Source organism: Genypterus blacodes, unplaced genomic scaffold (assembly GCF_046128005.1).
Source record: "Genypterus blacodes isolate CSIRO-AG114 ecotype Tasmania unplaced genomic scaffold, CSIRO-AGI_Gbla_v1 ptg000041l_1, whole genome shotgun sequence".
Classification (NCBI taxonomy): domain Eukaryota; kingdom Metazoa; phylum Chordata; class Actinopteri; order Ophidiiformes; family Ophidiidae; genus Genypterus; species Genypterus blacodes.
This window is the reverse complement of record NW_027466854.1, coordinates 235,657-241,794: the sequence shown is the minus strand read 5'-3', so window position 1 is coordinate 241,794 and position 6,138 is coordinate 235,657.

Genomic DNA, 6,138 nt, shown 5'->3' with positions numbered 1-6,138 from the left:
AGTATTTTAAATGTATTTATGAGGAGTTAAAGCTATTTTAGAAGTAGGCCTGACTTGTTTTCTTAGAACATGTGCCTCCTGACAGACTGTATCTTACCTCAGACACTGTTTGTATCTGACTGACTGTGTTTTCTGTCATAATAAATTTTGGACTCATGCAAGGTTGGACGCATAATGACACCTCTAGGGAACTATTGCATTATTAACCGTCCTCAAGCTGGGATGGAGTCTCAATCTCTGTTGAGGAACAAAATGTCTGCCAATGTCTTCAATCCAGGTCCTCACACTGGTCCGTGCACAGTGAGAGGAAAGCTCCCAGGGGAACAACATGGCTCTATGTCAAATCAAAACAAATGGGCCATGATTCTGTCTACAGATTCAATTATATGTGTTTAAATCCAATAAAGCTTTACAAGCTAAAGGAGAAGAAACCTAATATGATTGGGTGTCCACAGAAAACAGTTTACGTACATAAATGACATTATTATTGGGTTTAACCTTCAACACAGGTGGTAAATATTGATTGTTGTCTTTTTGCACACATACAAACACATACAGAAGATGAGTGTGTATAGATTAACAATGGATAGCATATGCATACACACCCTTTTTAAATGTGTAGGTACTTTATGATGTGAAGGTGATTTGACACCTCCATGGTTTAATCCTGTTGGAACTGTTAAATGTTCCCCGTGCTGCAATTCATTTTGGCAGATCTGCACAGAGGAATCGCACTTAGGACCAGATTGAATCAGCTGCACCTGTACCGTTTTGAGGAAGTGATCTGAGTCCAATCACAATCAAATGCTGGAGCGGCTCGTTTGTGGTACAAGATGCATTCTGCAGTTTTGAGTTAAATGGCTGCTGTTGACGATAAAGGCTCCCGCAATGGCAAAACTGAGGAACCATTTAGGATGAATTGTCGCAGAGACAGAACCAGAGCAGAAACATTTTGCCCACATGGAAATGAGCTTTGTTAGATTCAAAGGCAACTCAGCTCAACACCAACAGAACAAACACAGACAAAGATCCTTGGAGAATGTGTTATTAGATGTGCTATGTAATTTATTTTCCACAAAAGGTGGAAAAGTACCCAGCATGCTTTGTCTGTAAATCAGGCATTAGATTTCTTATCTTTACTTCAACCTACGCTGCATATGGTGAAGTAGCAGTATGAACGTATGAAACTGCTCTCAAATCCTGCTCAAGTAAATGTGTGAATATTAACTTGTATTTGATGCATTCATAAGTCCTGTGGCGGTCAGTCAGTCAGTCAGTCAGTCAGTCAGTCAGTCATGTCACTGGAGGTTTTCTGTCTTCATGCCAGCAGCACCTGAGTGATGCTTCAGAATGATAAACCTGAACAAAAGTGTTGTATCTGCTCCACAGATCAGCTTTGTCTCCTGGCCGGCCTCCCACCTGCAATCTCTCTGTACTACAAATCAGTGTTGGTTGCTATGGAAACCTTGTCTTCCGCAAGTAATGAAGTGTAACTGAAGATGTGATCACCGTCAGAAGGTGAATCAGACTTAATCCCACTCTCCTTCAAAACATTTTTACTTTAGCAGCAAAGCATGTAGACACACAAACACACAAACACACACCTCTCAACACACAAACACACACCTCTCAGCTCCAAAACAAAACAAAAGACTTCTTTTCAGAATCTTTACAGAGTTCTTCCTGTTTGTCTCCTTGCTGTACCCTAAAAGTTTCTATGGTTTAATTTTAGAATCACCTTGAATTGTCATTATATTAAATAATAGATCGGACTGAATGTGTATCAGTTTCAGAGGCGTCAGACTCAGACTCAGACTCAGAGAGCAGCTAGCTGAACCTGAAGGCATCCTGAGGATAGCTTCACTGTCATAATAAATCATTTTCCAATTTATCTTGTGTGGACAGACCTGATTGAAAGCAGTTGTAAGAAATGATTGGGAAGGATGCCTTTATATTTCTTGAATCAATCAGATTAACGGTCCTCTGCAGATTAGAACATAAAGTTAACTCTCTGATAAAATGACAGAAATTGTAATGTATTTTTTGCCATCTCGGGGGAAAAATGCTCCAGAGAAATGATGTCAACAACTCAAGAGATCCAGGCCAAACAGAGGACGGGCTGGAGCTCAAATGAGACAGAGGGACTGGTCTCTGACCTTCTGTCCAGCTGGCACATCATGGGGAGACAGATCTGTTTGCTCAGCAGCATTTTACTTCTCTAAAATGAGGCCATCACTTTTCCCATTCCCAGTGAATCCTGAAATAGAAGCTTGGCCCAGATGTTTACAGTCAGCACGCTGTCACCGTGTGAGACTGTGGATTCTTTTCTTTGTTCACAGACATGCAAATGCTCTGTTACAGGAATGAAAGAATAATAAGGGAAGAGTTTAGATCAGCTGGGCTCACAAGTGGGGTTCAACAAGGAATAGACACCAAACAACACACTCCTGCTGGTCTGAAGAGAAAAGAATAGACCGTTGATCCGCTGTGATAATAAACACATGGAACTTCAACACAGCAGAGCACTAGCTATTCATTTATACAGAATAATCTAAATCAAAAGTGTGACGCTGTGTGACATGGAGGTCTGACAGTGTGCAGGTTTAGGCCCTGAACTATTCAACAGGTGATTTCACTGATTACTTCCTCTTCTATGGCTAAACACAGTAATCAGAGAAACCAGCTGCTGTCTTCACATTGGGATGCAGAGGAACCTGCAGTGTGCTGACCCTGAATGAGACTCAGCTCCATGCTGAGCCCGTTCACTGCCTCAAGCACTTATTTTCCTCTAACAATCAAACTTTCTACATTTTATACTGTTTAATCTGACTCTGAGGTTATGTGATGTCGCCTGGCCCTGAATTACTTTTTGCCAATGTGGGATCGTCCAATCTTCTTTTTTTAAGTGGCTACTCTCTGTTGGCTGTGTGTGTGTGTGTGTGTGTTTGTGTTGTTGTTGTTAGAACCTGAATCAGCCTTCACAGAAACACAATGGTTTAGTTTCTGGAACTGAGGTCAACAAAATAAAGAAATAACACAGAAACAAATAATTCCACTGATAGTACTTTCTCTACAGACCTCAGACTGTCACATGTTAACAATCCATATCCAATATGTGGCAAAACAATAATGATGAGATGAATGCTTAGACAAAGACGTCAGAACACACAGTAACCACACTGAAGACAACTTGGCTAGACAACTAGACAACTAGGCTGAGATCTGCCAAGCGTCCTTTGTAGTGCAGCTCCCTGTGTCGTCTCTCTCTGTGATGAGCTGGCTGGGGCTTCAGTCTCATGCAGAACAGCAGCTCAGACAGAACATTGCACTGACGGTGAACTTGCTGGCTTCTATTCATGATTGAGACTTTGAACCGGTTCATCCTCACCACATTTGGTCACACATGGCCTCAGATGACGACCAGCATCCGTGTCAGAGGCTCGTCAGGGAAGAAGGAGATTTTCTGTATGCAACACAAACAAACATGTTAGAGCAAGATATTACTGTGAATTCATCAATCAATACTTAATTTTAACAAAGGAGCCTTTAACATTTGTTTGCCAGCAAACTGCTGTTTCTAAAGCTTTCAGCAAAACAAATAACAAGCCCCTCTGAATGTGGATGATGCTGAGGATGTTAGAACAAATACTTCTCCACATCCAGAGTGAGTCAATTCCTGTTCCACCTGTGTGTCTCTTATAATATATTTAATGTTATAGATCTGTGTGAGCGCTCCATAGCAGCATTATGACCAATCACTTCCTCTGCACGACGTCTTCTGCTTCTAAATATAATTGATTTTGTCGATGCACTACAGAACAGTCATCTCTTTGTTTTACTTTGCTCCTCTTCAGAAGTTTCATTATGTGCTTTTAAAGCTCAGCCAGTGTCTCTGAATGAAATGTTTCTTTCTCTCCATGTCTTATTACTTTATTTCCTTGTAAGGAGAGGATCCAGGCTTTCTCTCTTCCAGGTCTTTCGCTCCCTCACTCCACTTCTTAATTACAGAGGGCAGAACACATTTAATTCCTTCTTAATGAATAAAAACAGTGAGAGGAAATTGAATGGATTCTTATTGAGACAGTTTAATTAATGAGCTTATGATCAGAGGAACAATAGCAGCACTATATTAACAAGATATTCAGCAATTAACATATATTAGTCTCTCACAGGGTCTCTGGATAGCTCTCATATCTCGCCTGCTTATAGAATAGTTTTCTATTCAGGCAGGACTTGCAGTAAATGCATTAAAGACCTCAAGTGTTCCTCTCCCAGCTGTGCCATAGGATCTATTCACGGCTGATCCACGTGCTGCAGAGAGCTGACCTGAAGCCTTCCATTACAACTGAGTTATGTTACATGAGTTTGTCAGAGAGGAAGCAGACTGAACTGTTCAACACTGACAAGCTCACATCGTATTACCACAGAGAACAGAGAAGGATGTCACTGGAACATTTTGCATGAAGACAGAAGCACAAACTACCCATCACCTGTTTGCTCCTGTTGACTCTTGTCAGGCGTGTGTTTCTTCTAATGAGCAGACACACACGCCTGAATTGTGTCAGGGCTGGATTTGTGTTGTCTTTGTTTAGAAAATGTTGAAAAAAAAGTCCTCTTGCAATGTTAGAAAAACAAAACAATATCCAGGTGGTATAGCAACATGGAATCAACTCTTCCTTGGGCCAAATCCCAAAGGAAAATGTTGTTACTTGTTGAGACATTCTGCTGACAGACCAGCAGAAGCTCCCTGTGAAGAAGGTCAGCTGCCCTGTCCATCTGTGAACACGTGTGTATATGGAGTAACACTGGTGGGGTGTCTGAGGGTTGATTGTCTCACTCGCTGCTACAGCTGTGATACAGAATTCAGCCTCATAATGGAACCAGACTGGATCCAACTGTGATGCTCTCATGGGAATAAGGTGATAATATGAAGCAGCAGAGATACAGATGTTCCTCAGTTCCATCTGTGGAGCTGGATTGTGCTTTCACAAGAGCAGGATTCATTAAAGCAAACATGTAAGTGGGATCGACTCTCAGTCACTGCCAACAAACTATTGATACAGCAAGAAAGCAACAATGCTCTGAGGAAAAGCTCTGAGAAGTCCCAGAATAAGTACGTGAGGATCACTGCATTGTGGTTGTCATGGTGTCAGCAACATTGGGGACATATTGGTTGATTTTGTTTGGTTGTTTGCCTCTCTTGTTGTTAGATTGTGATACCACAGGGAGTTTGTGTGGAACATTACCCCTGAACCATCACCCTAACACCTGATCTTTACTTCCATAACGTGTTGACATCAACATGTAACACGCCTGGTTAGCCACACCCACAAAACATGAGGCTAGCATCAGTCTTTCACAGTAAGTGGGAGTGGCAGCTTTATAGATTTCCCTCCTGATCAGCAGGACTGTGTGAGATCTTAATGAAGAGCTACAGGAACAAACTGAGGAGAATGAAATCCAGAAATAAACTTTTTATTCGTCATGTTGATCCACAGCCTGGATGTTCTGAGAGATTCAGCCTGGGGTCGTAGGTCGTGTTCAGGTTATTGACTTTACAATAAATACTTTCATTCCAATGTAAGTGCAGCTCCGTAATCAAACTGTGTATAAAGTGTGTTCCATCAGTCATCTGAGCTCCATTGTACATGATGTTGTATTGGTTGACACATTCATTCAGATGGGCAGTGATTGATGACTTTAACTGTATATTTGGGCATGTGGCACAAGAAATCCTTAGACATTTATCATTATAAAATCCCTTTCAGTGGGTATTGTGGGTCATTTAGAGTTTACAAGTATACAAGTGTGGTAAACTGTGAGTGAAAAGCTTTAAGTATAAATAATAATAATCAATATTCTCAATATTTCAATGAGACTTCAACTTCTCCAGCATAATGAGTTTGTGATTGTTGCTATGGAAACAGACCACATACATTTCTGACCTCACGAGCAGTAACAGGAGTCGTTAGCACCATGAGGCAGTAGCACCATGTGGAGTCTGATACATGTGGTCCATTTATTCACCTTAGATCAATCTAGACGAGTAAATCAGGCTGGAGACGCTCAATCAAGTGACCGCAGATGAGACCAGATCAATAACTGGTATGTCACAAGCACCACATGTTGATAGTTGGT